Source organism: Apteryx mantelli, chromosome 20 (genome assembly GCF_036417845.1).
Source record: "Apteryx mantelli isolate bAptMan1 chromosome 20, bAptMan1.hap1, whole genome shotgun sequence".
In the NCBI taxonomy this organism is placed as follows: domain Eukaryota; kingdom Metazoa; phylum Chordata; class Aves; order Apterygiformes; family Apterygidae; genus Apteryx; species Apteryx mantelli.
Genome location: NC_089997.1, coordinates 1634279 through 1652472, shown reverse-complemented (window position 1 = coordinate 1652472; position 18194 = coordinate 1634279).

Here is an 18194-nt window from a genome sequence, read left to right as displayed (position 1 = left end):
GATGTCTGCAGTGTAGGTACTGACTGGAAGATTTCCAAATGCCTCCTCCTACAGAATTTCTATTTTCAGTTTCCCCTCATTCTCTGATTGCATCTCCACTGCCTGGAGCTTTCCCTCCTGCGATCTGCTTCTCTGTCCCATGTCTTTTCCCCATCAGCACTCTGCAAACAGTAGGAAAATGAAAGCACAGACTCAGAAAAGATCCCTATCTTTAAGGTAAGCACTGCAATGACTGTCCTCTTGAAAAGGCCCCTCAGAATGATCCTGGGGGGGTGAGCTAGAGCTAAGAACAGCCCTGACCCACGTAGCACCCTCTCCACAGGAGAATGAACCTGCCCTGCCAGGGATCGCTCCTTCCACCCAGAGATTCTCCCCACAGCACCGTGGGGAGTTCCTTGGGCAGGCTGAGTGCTGATCCTTGCAGGCAGCAATGTCACTGCCCCAGGCACACAGCACGCTGGGGCACAGGGACACTGCTCTGAATTACAGCCCATGCAGACCTGGGAGCACTCCCTGGCTTCACACCCCTTCAGTCATCCCTGGGAGAAGGTAGCTGTGATGCCCTGTCCCTCTGACGGAGTGGCTGCGAATCCCTGCTCTAAAGCACCATCTGCTCCAAACAGGAGAAGCTGGGAGAGTCACCCTGACAGACCCTATCAGCTGTGGAAGGTGCCAGCCTTAGAAGAACCCGCCGGGAACCACAGCAGCACTGCTCTGCAGACAGAGACTTACTGTGTGAAGGGCTGTGAAGATTTCTCCACACAGTGTGCTCTCAGCCGTCCTCCCATTCCCAACTGTCTTTAATTTCTGAGTCGCTCATCACATCCTGATACCTGCAGGCAGTGCCCTGAGTCCTGCTGCTCCTTTAAGAGGAGCTGCTCCTGGACAGAGCTCTGTCTCTTCAGCACCTGCCAGGTTGCCATGGGCTCCTGCAGTCCCAGGAGTCAGGCCCAGCTCAGGAGCAGAGGCCCAGCTAAAGATGTGACTTTCTCTGTCCCTTGTGAACCCTCAAGATACTCCTGGGGCTCCAGGGCTGACGGTTCCTGAAAGACAGCAGTCACCCTGGGAAATGTCCACTGAAGTGGACTCCAATAATCACCAATGGTCCCTCTCTAAACACTGGAGAGGGATTGATTTCAGCATTGCAGTTGTTGCAGTTGCATTGCACCAGAGGATGGTTATCTAAGAGAAATGGAAACGTCCCACTCTAGAAAGGCCTGTTCCCATCTCATAAGAAGATAGGACGCCCAGGCAGGAACAAGAAGGGAGTTCATTTACTTGTGCTTCAGAAACCGATTTAGAGGAGTTAATCAATACACCTAATGCCCACTGAGAAATTCCTGGGATTCAGTGCCCTCCTGTGCACTCCACACTCATAGGAGGTGAGATTCCCCTCCCCAAGTGCTGGGGTGCCCAAAAGGATGTCTGCAGGCAATATCCTTCTTTTAGGCAATAACTTCTTTTCTGCTGAAAGGATAGTCAAGCATTGGAACATGTTGCCCAGAGAAGCTGTGCCATCTCCATCCCTGGAGGTTTTCAAGACCGGATCAAGCTCTCAGTAACCTGCTCTGACCCCCAAAGCTGACCTTGCAGTGAGCACAAGGTTGGGCTAGAGGCCTCCTGAGGTCCCACCAGCCTGAAAGAGTCTGTGATTCCTTCCACCAAGGGTCTTCTCTTGTCAATGTCAGGGAAAGCACTCATTTCTCCTGACCATGGATGTAAGCCAGACACAGGTATGATCAGATCAAGTAGCTTTCCTCTCCTGCTCCAGTCAGAGATGTGCAGATGCAAGGCTGCTTTACAGGTTCCCCTGAACAGCCCTGATCACTCCTTTGCTTCACCTTTTATTCTGTTTTTCTCTCCTTTACTCCTTCCAAGTTCTATCCTCTTACCATCCTCACACCCTCCCATACAAACAGTCCACCTCTGTATGTATACCCTTTCCCCGTAGGCCTTCGCTGGGCTTGCTTTGTACGCTCACTTGGCATTTTTGAGATGGTTGCCGTGGTAATCCCTACCTAGGTCTGCAGGTCCATTCAACTAGTACCTCCTTTTAGTACTTGTAGTGTCCTGCAATTCCTCGTGCTGTTGTCTTGTTAGAGGCACCACAAGTCAGGGTGAGTCATCTGCGTACACACATTAACAGCTGACACAAGGGAGCTTCAGTCCAGGGGACCTTGAGATACTTGGGGACTCAGCCAACAGAAACCTCATGGAGTTTTACAAGGAGACAGGGCAAGTCCTGCCCATGGGGAAGAATAACCCCGAGCATCAGGACAGGTTGGGACCTGACCAGCTGAGGACTGGCATGAGGAGAAGGGCCTGGGTGTTACGAGGATTGTCATAAAAGCCAGTGCTGCTGCTTGCTCACTGCGAATAAGGCCAGGTGCCTACAGGACTGCATTAGGAGGAGCGTGGCTGTCCAGACAAGGGGAGTAATTATCCACCCTGACTCTACACTAGCGTGTCCCATTGTGGGCTCCCAGGAGCTTTTCTTGGCACTGGGAAGCAGCATGGGAAGGGGAAACAGCTTCAAAATGCAGCCTGAGAAGTTCAGACTGGACATTAGGATGAAGAACTATCGCTCAAAGAGTACTGCTGTGGTGCAACGGGTCATCCAGAGGGAGTCTGCGATCAGCCCATGGCTTTGTATTTCAAGGAATAGCCCGTGAGGATGGAGAGATATCAGTGAAGGGATGGAGATCCCGGGTGAGAGCAAGGTGGGGAAGCAGGCTGGGAGTCTACAGTCTGCAGGGACACAGGCGCAGGTGTGGGACAGCATAGGACGGCCTATGGTGGAGATGGCCAAGGGCGCTGCCAACGCTGAAGGGCTCTGACAGAACTGAGGCCTTTGTCCTCTCGGCTATGGCTGTTGTCTCTGCCACCGAGACCTACCAGGAGACACCAGGGCCTCACTGTCCCCTTGCCCATCCGGGGACCCTAAAGAGGTGTCATATCACTGTCCTGCATGCGGCATTGCACACCCCCACCCACACGCTGCCCCCAGGAAGAGCCCTGGGCAACGCATGAGGGAAAGGATCTCCCTTCCAGAGCCTCCGAGGCTGTGTTTGGCTTTTTTGCTTGATAAAGCACGTGAAGGGTTTACATGGCAGCAGAGCCACCTGCACATTTCCTTTGCCTACCTGTAATCAGGGATTACAATTTTCTGCTCTAATTAGCCCCTGGGGAGCCCTTCTTGCTAATTGTGGAGGGTCATGACAGGGTTAAACTGGTGGAAAGTTGCAAGTAGCAAGCAACAGGAGCCTCAGACAAACGTACCCAAGGACACCGGTGCAGCTGGGAATGATACATCCTGAGAAAGTACAGATAAACTAGCAGAAGCCAGTGGGAACCAAGGTTAAGGGCAAGACAGCTTTTCTAAACAAGTAGCAAGGTACAAGGCATGACCGCTGCGTGCGTGATCGGTGTAATGATTGGCTACCTGTGACATAATCTGCGTGGTGATTGGCTTAGCAAAGTGTGTCTGTGAAACCACTGAAGCAGCTAACTTTTTAAATATGCTCAGAAACAAACAATAAAGGTCTCAGGACGCAAACCCTCCTGAGTACGGGCCATTCATCCGCCACAAATGGCGCCCAACGTGGGGCGAGAATCGCGGTGAGGAGAGCGACCGGTGGTGGAGCCCAGCCGAACGTATTAGAGAGCAGCGGGACCCGGGACTAGAGAGCTGCGCAGAGGACCAGAGAGCTGCAGTCCGGACGCCGACAACTTAGACACCGATTTTAAGGTGAGCGGCTGGGAACGTGGGAACGGAAAATGGGATCGCAGATATCTACAGAGAAACAGGCGATCGTGCGTATTTTAGTTAAGATATTGAACAAAAGGGGACGGTTATCCCTAGAAGAGAAACAAAGTCTCGACGTATTGAGACGGCTTCTGGACAGACAGAATTGGGTCCTTTCAAACAGCAAATTATTCACATTTTTGGACTGGATTATGAGAAATGTACCTGACTTTGCTGTAAATGGGACATTTCAACTTGATGAATGGGTGAAAGTAGGTCAAAGATTACATGAAGAAGTAGGGACTGGAGATGTTGCAGTTTGGAAGCATCTGGCTACATGGGGGACGATTATGAGTACTCTTAAAGCCACGCAAAAAAGTTTGCCTCCTGCCCCCCCCCGCCTCTGATACGTCTTTACCCTTGGCACCTTCCCTTGAGGAGCCACCCCTGGTAGTCGTGGCATCCCCCCACGACCTGGATCCTGCCCAATTGATCCCTGAATCGGGGAACGGGGAAGGCGAGAGGGGTATTTGCAAACTGACCCCACCCTCCGAAACTGACGGTCCTGATGAAGGTGGTGATTCCTTTGATGCAGGATTTGTGGACCCCCTTGCTGGTGAGCGGGGGCTACGGGCAGGAAAAGGGAAAGATAAATGGGTCAAGTGCCGTCAGGAAGCCTTACTAGCAGGGGACTTCCAAGCTATTACTGCATTCCCTGTCATCTATAAACCAGGGGAACATCCGGCTTATCAGAGTTTTAATTATGAGATAGTCAAGGAACTGCGGAAATTGGTAAAAGAAAGCGGAGTTCAATCTGCTCATACTATCACATTCCTAGAAGCGCTTTCTACTACGTATGTGATGACTCCCTATGACTGGAAAGTGTTAATGAAAATGGTTTTGACTAACACTCAGTATGCTGTGTGGCTTTCGGACTTTTGAGACAAATGTACTGTACAGGCGGTTGATAACTTGAATAACGGACGAGGAGTAGGCTATAACCAGTTGGCTGGAGAGGGGCTGCATGCGGATCCGGCAACCCAGACGGAATATAATAGAGAAACATATGAGAGGATTGCAAAGTTCGTTTTACAAGCCTTGCGTGGACTGACAGGTACAAACGCCGATTCAAGTTTGTCATTTGCGAAAGTATTGCAGGGACCTGCAGAACCATACCCTGCGTTTGTTGATCGGTTATATGAGGCAACTGAGCGACAGATTGAGAACAAGGAGGCTCAGGCACTGTTGCTGAGGCAGCTTGCTTTTGAGAATGCGAATGCTGACTGTGCGAGAGCCTTGCAGGCGATTAAGAACCGAGCAACTTGCACTATTGCAGAGATGGTGCAGGCTTGTCAAAACGTAGGCTCTATACACCACAGCACCGAATCCCTTGCCGCTGCACTGGCTGCTCAGATGTATGAGCAAGGGGGAACAAAAAAGAAAAAAGGATGTTTCCGTTGTGGGGCAGCACTGCGCTTGGGGGGGGGGGGCGCGACGCGGCGGCTGCCCCTCAGCGCCGGCACCAGCACCAAGCCGCCGCCCGGCCTCCCCGCCTCCCCCTCCCGCTCCCCCCCCCCCCTCCTCCCGCAGTAGCGAGCGAGCGAGATGCCGGCCGCTGGGGCTCGGGCTAAGCACGAGCAGATCCTGGTGTTCGATCTGCCCACCGACCTCAAATTCAAAGTAATGCTACAACCTTTTGACTATGACCCTCAGAGATAATGGCTCTAATTCTCTTCCTTCACTTCTTGTTGTAATTGCAGCCAGTCCAACTGCAATTAAGTGATATTGTCACGCTGAATGATCTGCAAAAACTTTTAGGAGCTATTAATTGGCTCCGACCAGTGCTAGGACTTTCCACGGAACTGCTACACTCCCTTTTTGATATGCTCAAAGGGGACACCTCCCTAACCTCCGCTCGAACTTTGACACCTGAAGCAAGAAAGGCACTCCAGTTATGTGCCCACCCTCTGGAGGAACGCCAGAGTTGGCGACGTGATTTCTCATTGCCTTTTTATTTAGCTCTGATTGCCAACAGCTTCCAGCCTTTTGCAGTATTATTTTGATGGGATACAAAAAGCACAGATCCTTTGCACATTTTGGAATGGATTTTTCTGTAACATACTCCACCAAAAACCTTATGGACTCTTACAGAAATGTATTCTAAACTTATCATTAAGGGATGGGAGAGACTGCAAACCGTGAATGGCTGTGACCCTGAAGTTATTTATATCCCAGCCACTATAGACAACTTGAACTGGTTAATTTCAGAAGATTGGGGTTTTCAAGTAGCCCTTGCTGATTTCACAGGGCAACTTTCCATTCATTATCCTCAACGTAAGTTATGGGCAGAGGCCGGCAGCCTACCCCTAGTCACTCGGCGCCGCTGTCGCCCTGTCCCGGTTCCTGGTTTAACTGTCTTCACCGATGCTTCGGGCAGATCTAAAAGGGCTGCTATCACGTGGCAGGACCCTGTCACGCAACAATGGAAAACAACAGTACGTACACAGGAACGAGGGTCGGTACAGGTACTGGAGATGGTGGCTGTCCGTGTGGCTTTTGAACTTTGTGCCAATGAACCTGTAAATGTTGTTACTGATTCCTGTTATGCTGCTGGCCTTGCGCAAAGGTTAGAGGCCTCCTTTCTCTGTGAGGTCTCCAACCCATTGCTCTTTGCAGAACTTTATGCTCTTTGGACTCTTATCAATCACAGAAAGCATGACTTTTATGTTTTACATGTATGCTCGCACACGGACCTGGCTGGACCCATCGCGGAAGGAAATCGACGCACCGATGTTGCGGCCATGCCAGCGGTGGTACCCAACCTTCTAGAACAAGCCAGGCTATCTCACTCCTTCTTTCATCAAAACACCCGCTCGCTGAAGAGGCAGTTTCAACTACCCATCCAGCAGGCCAGAGACATTATTTTGTCTTGTTCAGACTGTCAGTAGGTCGCCCCAATGCCTTTGAAGGAAGGGGTGAACCCCAGAGGTTTAAAGGCTAATGAACTGTGGCAAACAGACGTTACGCCTACTTTAGAATTTGGTCGTCTTAAATATGTACATGTCACAGTCGACACCCATTCTCAATTTTTGTGGGCCACCGCCCACACTGGTGAAAAAGCTAGGGATGTGACTCGTCATTGGCTTGCCTGCTTTGCGGTCTTGGGGGTGCCAACAACCATCAAAACGGACAACAGCCCAGCCTATTGCTCAGGCTGTGTACGTCAATTCCTCAATACATGGGGCATCTCTCATGTAACAGGCATACCCCACTCCCCAACCAGCCAAGCCACTGTTGAGCAGTCACACCGCAGCCTGAAAGACATGCTACAAAAACAAAAAAAAAGGGGGAGACACTGCTCACCCCACAAGAATGACTACACAAAGCGTTATATGTCCTTAATTTTTTGAATTGTGATGAAACAGGTCATAATAATTTCGAACGTCAGCAAGCCACAGACATAAGATCAATACAAAAGCCCCCAGTTTTGGTCAAAGACTTGGTTTCCGACCAATGGGTGGGACCAATGGAACTGATAACTTGGGGGAGGGGAAATGCTTCTGTTTCTACAGGAACTCGGTTACGACGGGTGCTGTTGCGATGTGTATGACCTTATGTTGCCTCATCCTCGGAGCAACAAGCATGCCCGTTGGACCAGGCACCTGGAAACGTGGCAACATCTGGGTGACTCTTGCGATTGAAACCAATACAGATACCCTGTGCTTATCAATGGCGATGCCATCAGACCCTTTCCACACTTGCCTGGTCGGACTTCCTCTTGATATACAGCGCATGGGGTCTCTTTACAATGATACTGTGTTAGCAAATTGTAGTGCACCAGGTACACTTCAGCCCAAATGGTGGTGGTGCAATGCAGAATGGAGACACAGGAATGGAATATTTCCACGTGGTATAACAATATGCACAATGTACACAATTTTCCTGCCTTGCCACTGCAGCTGCAAGAACTTGACTTATTGGGAATTACACAGGCTGCAGTCTGCTTTTATCTAAATTATACTGCAAGGGCACCTACCAAAGAGGGTGACGTTGATGTATCTCCCTCAGGCATTTATGCCAATACATCTGTATGGTGTAATCACACCACCTCAGGTCAAATAACACCTGGACCACAACCCATAGGGTTGGCTGCTAAGATATTCTTAATTTGTGGTCAGAGAGCCTGGAAAGGCGTACCAGGTAAAGCTGTGGGGGGACCATGTATCTTTGGACTTTTGACGATGTTTCATCCCAAAAAATTCTTAGTTAATGGAACTGTCCACACTCGAACAAAGCGGTCCACCCACGGCTTTACGTCAGGTTGCGATAGTAACGTAGAATTTTGGAATCCAGCAGAACGTATCTTGAGTAGTATTTTTGCAGGAATAGGGACTGCTCATGCTTTATCACAACTTAACAGATTAGGATGCTGGCTTGCAAAAGAAGCAAATGCTACTAGTACTGCTTTAAGCGCCTTATTAACAGACATAGATTCAATTAGATATGCCACCTTACAAAATCGGGCTGCAATTGACTTTTTGCTATTGGCCCAAGGCCATGGATGTCAGGACTTTGAGGGAATGTGTTGTATGAACCTGAGTGATCATTCTGAGTCAGTACATACAAGCATTACAAAATTGAAGGAATTAACAAAACAACTGCAAGAAGATGATGGTGAAAACCTGTGGGGACTGTTTGATTGGTTGAATATGCTTGCTATAGGGCCTTGGTTAAAACGCATATTGATTCTAGGACTATTGTAATTTTTATGTTTGTTGCAATACTAATCTGTGTACCATGCTTGTTGAGCTGCGTGCAAAGAATTGATTGACCAGAGTATGAATCAAGTCATGACCCTGCAGATCCATACAGCCTTAGCCCTTCAATTAGTAAAAGAAGGGGGATATCCAGAGGGTCATGACAGGGTTAAACTGGTGGAAAGTTGCAAGTAGCAAGCAACAGGAGCCTCAGACAAACGTACCCAAGGACACCGGTGCAGCTGGGAATGATACATCCTGAGAAAGTACAGATAAACTAGCAGAAGCCAGTGGGAACCAAGGTTAAGGGCAAGACAGCTTTTCTAAACAAGTAGCAAGGTACAAGGCATGACCGCTGCGTGCGTGATCAGTGCAATGATTGGCTACCTGTGAAATAATCTGCATGGTGATTGGCTTAGCAAAGTGTGTCTGTGAAACCACTGAAGCAGCTAACTTTTTAAATATGCTCAGAAACAAACAATAAAGGTCTCAGGACGCAAACCCTCCTGAGTACGGGCCATTCATCCGCCACACCACGTGACCACCACTGGCCTATCAGGCACTCAGCCACAAGTGACCTCACAAACACAAACTGCACCCACATCACCAGCACTGGCCTATCAGGCACTGAGCCACAAGTGACATCACAAACACAAACTGCACCCACAGGACAAGCACTGGCCTATCAGGCACTCAGCCACAAGTGACCTCACAAACACAAACTGCACACACGTAAACCAGCACTGGCCTATCAGGCACTGAGCCACAAGTGACATCACAAACACAAACTGCACCCTCAGGACCAGCACTGGCCTATCAGGCACTCAGCCACAAGTGACATCACAAACACAAACTGCACACACGTAAACCAGCACTGGCCTATCAGGCACTCAGCCACAAGTGACATCACAACCACAAACTCCACCCACATGACCAGCACTGGCCTATCAGGTACTGAGCCACAAGTGACATCACAAACACAAACTGCACCCACATCACCAGCACTGGCCTGTCAGGCACTGAGCCACAAGTGACATCACAAACACAAACTGCACCCACATCACCAGCACTGGCCTATCAGGCACTGAGCCAAAAGTGACATCACAAACAAAACTGCACACACATGACCAGCACTGGCCAATCAGGCATTGAGCCACAAGTGACATCACAAACACAAACTCCACCCACATCACCAGCACTGGCATATGAGGCACTGAGCCACAAGTGACATCAAAAACACAAACTGCACCCACATCACCAGCACTGGCCGATCAGGCACTGAGCCACAAGTGACATCACAACCACAAACTGCAGGCACATCACCAGCATTGGCCTATCAGGCACTGAGACACAAGAGACATCACAACCATAATATCCACCCACATAACGAGCACTGGCCCATCAGGCACTGAGCCACAAGTCACATCACAAACACAAACTGCACCCACGTGACCAGAACTGGCCTATCAGGCACTCAGCCAAATCTGACCTCACAAACACAACCAGCACCCACATCACCAGCACTGGCCTATCAGGCACTCAGCCACAAGTGACCTCACAATAACAAACTGCAGCCACGTGACCAGCACCGGCCTATCAGGCACTCAGCCACAAGTTACCTCACAAACACAAACTTGCAGCCACGTGACCAGCACTGGCCTATGATGCACTGAACCACAAGTGACCTCACAAACACAAACTGCACCCACATCACCAGCACTGGCCTATCAGGTACTCAGCCACAAGTGACATCACAAACACAAACTGCAGCCATGTTACCAGCACTGGCCTATCAGGCACTAAGCCACAAGTGACATAACAAACAAAAACTGCACGCACAGGACCAGCACTGGCCTATCAGGCACTGAGCATCATCTGACCTCACAATCACAAACTGCAGCCACAGGACCAGCACTGGCCTATCAGGCACTGAGACACAAGTCACATCACAAAGAAAAACTCCACCCACATGACAAGCACTGGCCTATCAGGCACTCAGCCAGAAGTGACATCACAAACACAAATTGCACCCACGTTACCAGCACTGGCCTATCAGGCACTCAGCCACAAGTTACCTCACAAACACAAACTTGCAGCCAAGTGACCAGCACTGGCCTATCAGGCACTAAGCCACAAGGGACATCACAACCAAAAAGTGCACACACAGGACCAGCACTGGCCTAACAAGCACTGAGCCACAAGTGACATCACAAACAAAAACTCCACCGAGAGGACCAGCACTGGCCTATCAGGCACTGAGCCACAAGTGACCTCACAAACACAAACTGCAGCCACATCACCAGCACTGGCCTATCAGGCACTGAGGCACAAGTGACCTCGGAAGCACAAACACCAATAATGTGTCTCATTGTTGCCTGTTATTTACAGATGCCCAAGTGCCTGAATTGTGTGGCAAAGGCAATTGCTTCCTTCTTGCCTATCTGGTTCTCAGGAAGCAGTGACTTCACAGGCTTCATCAAAGCCACCTGCCATCTGATGGCCTATGTGATCGTTAGGAAATAGTGATCTCACAAGCAATAACAGCAGGCATGTGCCTACCCCTGGCCTCTCAATACTGAAACAAAATTAGCCTCACACTCTGCACTCAAACCATGTGTGTGCTGCTGGCCTAGCATGGACGGAGGCACACCGTCCCCAGAAGCACAAACAGCACTAACCTCCATACTGCTGGTCTACCAGGTACTCATGCAGAAGTGGGCTCAGAACCAGAAACAGCAGCAATGGCCCTGCTCCCCCTTTAGGAGGCATTGAGACACAAGGCACCTCACCATCATCACCAAAGCTACGTGCATGCTGTTGGCCTACCAGATTCAGACGCACGACTCACTTCACAAGCACAAATGGCATCGACCTGCCTGCTGCTGCGCTATCTGGGAGCGAGTCACAAGGGATCTCAAAAGTGCAAACCTTCACAGAGGAGAAGCTCACCTGGGCCAATCGCACGTCCCTTGATTACGCTGTGATCACTCTGTACAGAACAGTCTTCTCCAAACGGCTTTCATCTCCTGACAAGACTCTCTCCAGATCATGCGACAGCTCCACTCTGCCACCCTGGCAACAAATCACAAAAGGGAACGATTGGTCTTGCTTTTCCTTTAGTACTATCAAGTCCGAGCTGGGAGCCTTTGCACTGCAGCACCTACACAATGGCAGCAGGATGCCACTTCCATTTCCAGTGCATTTCTAGGGACGGAGATCAGCTGAGGGAGCAGCTCCATGGGAGAGGGCTTCTGACACTCTCAGATCAGCTCAGCACTGCACCAGCCATCAGCCTGACGCCAGACCTCTGCTCTGCCACCTACTCTACAAACACACTGCCTCTGCCCCACACAGCTGCCTCTTCTGCTACATACAACCAAGTGCCAGCAAGAAGAGATGCATGCAGGACACTTGCCACTTGCACACTCCCCAGCCACTGCTCTGCTCGCTGCCTTCCCTTGGCTTCTCAATCCAGACACTCAGGCAAGCTCTTGCGGTAACACCACAAGGTGGCCAAGGCGCTCTAGGCTCACAAGGCCTGTGCAAATGAGCAGCACAAGATCAGGCACAGAGCTGCCTCCTTGGGTGATGCTGCTCTTTTCAGAGGGAAGGATCCTGCTTTCTTTGGGCACAGCAGGCTGCTGCTTTCCACCCCCATCCCCTCACGAGCCTCCTGCTAGGGATGGGGACATGGGGATTTTCTGTAGTAATACAAAAGATACAGATACAACACAGAAACACTTGAGAGTCCGGAAGGCCTCCTGAGCCCAAAGGAACCTCCCTTCCTTTCCTTTAGTTACTAGGACAAGGAGCTTGGACGGGGAAGAGAAAAAGGGTGCAGAGGCTTTGAAATGAGGCCCAAGCAATGAGACAGCCCCACACTGGACGGCTGCTGAAATGACAGCTCTCCTGGCTGCGCAGCCTCTGCAGCACCAGTCCGCGCTCCACAGCTGCCTTCACAGAGCACTGAGGGCTGCGTGCCACGGGCAACCTGGCCCTGGGCACATCTTCACCCCTCGCAGAGCCGGCAGCCCAAGAGCTCTGAGACTTCCACAGGTCAAGCTATGGACGCTTTGGGGCACTCACACAAAGGCACTCCAGACATGCTGGCATCTATTATAAGGGTCTTGGACTCGTCCTATATGGCACCACAACCTCCTAGGAAAAGGAGGGGGCACCGTAGCATTTGTTGAGCGGGCTGGCAATAACAGCACTTGTGGGAGGCGGAATTTGCAGCACAGCAGAGGTACCAGGAGCTGAACCCACAACCCAAGTCACCCAGGGAAGACAGGCGCATTTATGGAAGCCTTCGCATCCATACGTAGCCTCTTCTCAGTCACTTGCAGCTGCTTTCACAGAGGGCTCACGACGCTGGCCAAGATGTTCACAGGTACAGGGACACAGCCTGGCATCCTGCCTCCATCCTCAGCGCCTCTAGCACTGCACTGGGAACCTCCATGAGTGGAGCAACCTAGAAAGAAAGAAAGAAAGAATCGGAGTGTTACTGGCAGTTCTGCTGGCCTTACAGAGTCGCAACAGGCAGGGGCAAATGTCTCCCCTCTGTGCTGAGCTCTATTGGGGAGAGCACAGCCAGCAGATCCAGCGAGATGTTCCAGCCCTCTTTTTGGCACAGCTGAAATCATGTCTGTATCCCAGGTTGTGTTTGGGAGACAGCATTCAGACCTTGCAGGAAAATCTCACAAGCTCCCTGCTCTTTCGACTGGGGCAATTTCTAAAGCGCACGCACCCTGGCAAGAAGAGATTACTAACACCACTGCTCACACCAGCACTACATTCATTTACACCAGCACTAGATTCATTTAGCAGCCTCAAAAGTCTAGCTGGACTCCCTAGCTGACTGCGAGGACGCTGCAAGCTTCTACTTAGCAACAAGTGGAAAGGAAAACTCCATGTCCATGTTCACCACAGAACATCATCCACATTTGAAATGTAGCAGTACTAACTCATGATGACGGAGTGAGATAAAATTTGTGCCAGATGACGTGAAACATCTACTTGATTGATTAGTTGCATTTCTGTATTGCTGTAGAGCTCTGCAGGGGTCAATCCCTCCTCTGAGCACACACAACAAACACAGAAGCGACCTCACCACCAGCATCCAAGCCATGTGTCTTCTCCTCACCTCTCAGCTGCTCACATAGAGGTGACCTCACAAGTGCATATCCCCACCACATGCCTGCTGCTGGCTTATCAGGGAAAGAAGTTTCCTCCAAATAACTTCCCCAGACATCAACTACTGCCGGCCTAGCAGGTACCCTGACAAAAGACACCTCACAAGCAACGCCCATGCCTAACTGCCTGCTGCTGGCCTAGCAGGGACTCAGAAAGACATTACCTCACAGCCACCTTCACGGCCATGTCTCTGTCACTGGCCTAGAAGACTCCAAGACAGAAATTACCTCACTATAAGTTCCCCAGCCATGAGACAAATCCTGCCTTATCAGCTCCTCAGCCTGAAATGATCTCAAAAATACAGATCCCAGACATGGACCTGCTGCTGCCCTACCAACTGCTCAGGTAGAAACGACCTCAGAAACACCTTTCCACTCACATAGCTCCTGAGATCCAATCAGTTCATCACTCACAAGTGACCGCACAAGCAACAGACAAGCCTTCTTCCTCCAGATGGCCTATCAGCTACTCAGGCAGAAATGACCCCCTCATCAATAGCCGAGTCATGTGCCTCCTGCTGGCCTATCAGCTACTTACAAAGAATTGATTTCACACTGGCGATTTTCTGGCATAGCTCTCATAGACAGTGGGGACCTCACTACCCACATCCTGACCATGGGGCTCTTGCCACCTGCAGCTCCCCCTCCCATCCTCCAGGGCTGAGCCACCTACTGAACAGCCTCCCTGATTCACATCATCACATCACAGAGTCACATCAAGGCCTCATAATACTCACAATACTCTGAAACACCCATTGCCTACCAGTTACTACACCAAAAGATTAGCTTCTGCTATGCATTATCAACACCTAGCCTATGAAATTTAAGAACTGCAGAAGAGCCTGCAAGTAATTCTTGGCAACATTTTCTAACGGGAGGATTGCATGGGAGCAGCGATCATGAAACTGAAGACAGCAGGGCCTCATGTCCCAGGCACAGGCAGAAGCCTTCCCGCAACTCAGAACTCTGGTTCCTTCCCCAGTGCTGAACAAAACCAGAAAATCCTCCACACATCCAGGACAACAAGCATTCTCCTGTTTTAGGCCCTGACAACTGGAGACACGTGGAAGGACTCAGGCCAGGGCATCTCAGTTGGTGAAACCAGCAGAGACACAATTCAGCAACTCTTCACCCTGACCTAGGAGCATGGAAAGAACAACGGCAAGTGCAAGCACTGGCCGTTCATCAACTTTCAAGGCCCCTGACAAGCTGACGGGCGAGTGAAGAGTTAACAGGACTGAAGTTTGTCAACTGATATGCAGAAGAACTGATAGCACAAGAGCTGAGGTGCACAAAGCTGTTGAACAGAGGACTTAACAGGACTAAAGTCGTCTACCAACCGATATGCGCAAGGACTGATATGCGCAAGGCTGCGGAATGGAAGCATTAACAAGACTGAAGAAGTCTGCCACCTGGAATCTGCACGGACCCCCGGGGAGCGAAGAAACAATACGGAGGTATTGTGGTCTTGCCTTGCTAGCAGGGTCCTCCCAAGCAGACAAACAAACAGTCCTGTGATTGTGAAACTCGCAGAGGTCAGCAAAAGCGTTGTTTGCCCAGAGCCCCAGCCATATAAAAAGAGACTTGGGAGCTAGGAGAGTTTGAGCAGGGACGGGAACGTGACCTGACCATCCTCTCCGCCTGGACCGTGAGTATTCCCCCCCCTCCCCTTTTCCTGGGACGCTGGGTTAAGGGAACTCCTCGAGGTTGAGAGTCCTCTCACTAGGAGAGTGAACAAGAAAGCTTTCAAGTAGGGATAAGCAGTCCTTCCAATTAATAACGCAGTAATCGACGGTTTCAGGTTATCCTTTCTAAATTAGTAACTGATGGTTTTGTGTTATCCTTTCTAAATTAGTAATCGCATTATTTTAATGGATGTTACTAATCCAAGAACTTGTGTGAGGAAATAAACATCTTTTTTATTATTATTATATTACTGTCTCAGTCGTTGCTATCGAACCTTCATAGCATGACAGCATGACACAAGCAAAACAGCTCACACTTACAGAGCTCTTCCGCAAACACCCTCCATGCTGCTGCCAGGCTCACAGGTCGCGGCGCAAAGCAAGAGGCAGGGAGCAAAAACAACGGCTAAGGCACGGCATCACATGCAGGCACAGCCTCTCTCAGAGCCACTCCAAAATGCAGTTTTCACAACAAAAGACACCACTGGGAAGGGCACCTCGCGACGACACCAGCAGCCTGCTCACACTTTGCCCAGCACCTCCCAAACGCACCTCAAAGCAGCACCTGGGGCTGCGCTGGCAGCAGCAGCTCAGGGAAACGCTTTAACAGGGATCCCAGAGCCACCACAGGGCCAAAGCTTCCTGCCCCCAAACCCCACCGAGCCGCCCCGGCCCAGCTGCTCGTGGCAGGCCGCCACGTCTGGCTGCAGGGCAGCTCCCCCCTCTGGCCCACGTCGCTCTGGCCCCTGCTCACGGCCCCACCAGCCCCTGCTGCAGCTCCTGCAGCAAAGCAGCCTCGTCGCCAGCACCGCTGCCCCGCCCCGGCGGGAGGGCACCCGCCGCCATTTGAACGCGCCCGCAGCCCCCACCAAACGCTCTCGCCCGCTCGCTTCTCGCCTGCTTTGCTCCCGCTCCTCTTCCGCCTCTTTCTTTGACGTCTTTTTTTTTTCCCCACATGTTGGACTGCAATTGGCTGGCAGAGCCATCAGTGAAATCGATGCCCGCCCTCCTCCTCCTGACAGCCAATAGGAGGGCTGCACTGGGGCGATGCCATTGCAACGCTGGGCCCTCCTGCCCTGGCGGCCAGCTCCGCCCCCTCCCCCGCGGTCGGGCGCCATGTTGTGGGCGGCAGCGCGGGGCGCGGCGGGGCCTGGGGGCAGCGCGGTGCTGTGTGGTCGGGCAGTGTGGGGCCCCGGGGTGCGGCCGCTGCCCCGGCGGTGCTGGGCTGTGCGGCGGGGGCCCCGCGGGGCTGCTGGCTGCCCTGCGCCCTGGGGGCCGTGCGGGGTGTGGGGGGGCAGCGCTGGGGCCTGTGCTGGTGGCATGCGTGGTGCCGGTGTGGGGGCCCTGGGGCTGGCCGTGGCGCCGGAGCCCACAGGCAGCATCCTGCTGCCCCCAGGGCAGGGCAGGGCAGGGCAGTGTCCTCTCGCCCCTCCTGCCCCGGGTCCCTGCCCACGGCAGCCCCAGGGCTCGGCTAGGGAGCGGTGGTGTGGGGTCGTGGGGGTGCTGGGGGAGATGGCTGTGTTGGGCTCACCCCAGCACTGCCCACCCCAGCTCAGAGAAAAAACCTTGGGGTCAGCCAGGACCTGTTGAATGGGGATTGCACCTCTGCCTGTTTCCAATCTGCTCTCTCCAATGTATTTTCTTTTGGGTGCAGAGGTTTGAGCCCAATTTGCAGGAGGACAGGGTCTGTGGCCATCTGAAGGTGGCATCTGTGAACGCAAAACATGCTGCGCCAAGCTGGAAGCATAAAAGGATCGAGGGGGAAGGAAGAGAGATTTTCCCAAACACCCAGAGGACTTGGGGTTATTAAAAGGTGAAGGTTTTATTATCATATACGGACATTTCCAGCAGGGTCTTGAGAGCCCCATGGAGCTGCAGGCCACCTCAGCGTCTGTGATGCAGGACCCCTTTCCTCTCAGAGCCAGACCCCAAAGAGGACCCACTCCCAGGGAAACCTGTCATGGATTCCCATCCCCCCCCCACCCTAAGAGGCAATGGAGCTGGCCGCACAGAAGCCTTGGGGCTCAGGACAGCCCCATCCCCAGGACCCAGCAGTCCTGGCTGCCACATTGTCCCCCGAGCCAGAGGGGACCCTCAGGCAGGGCTCTCGCAGCAGCCCCCAGCCCTGTCCAGGCACCCCCACAGCCCGGGATCCACAGCAGTTTTGGCAGTTAACAGTTTCTGTGCGACACCTCGGGAAGGATCTCCCAAAGCCCTTACCCTCGGTGGAGAGCCGCAGGAGCACAGGGGACAAGGAGCTGTGGTCCTGGCTGATGGTGTCCATCCAGCAGTCCTCCATCTCGCTTGCCCTCTTGCTCTCGTTTCACCTCTCCAGCCAGAGAAACAGGACGCTCTTCCCATCTCATTACCCAAAACTCCTTTCCAACATGCCCCTGCTCCTCCGCCTGTTGGTGAGGGGCCCCAACGTGGTCCCACTGCCTCCTGTCCCCTCTCCTTGCCATGGAGCCACTAGGAAGGGCAGCCATGGGGAGGGTGTGAGCAGTGCCCAGGAGTGCCTGGGCCTCACAGGGAAGTGAGGGTCCCCACAACGACACCGGGGAGACCTCCCTGTGATGTGGCACGTCCCATTGTGACCTCAGCTCGTGTCATCTGGGGGCTCTGTAGGTCACTGCCATGGAGATGGCACAGCCAGGGAGAGAGCAGAGAGATTTCCCCTCATGTGCTGGAAAGCAGCCACCTGCCTTCACTGCAGTTATTTTCCATAATTTTCTGATAAATCCTTCAGGAATGTCTCCAGACAGTGTCAAAGACTGTGAAATATCTCAAACGGGGCACTGGAGAAGTCACTTCTGCG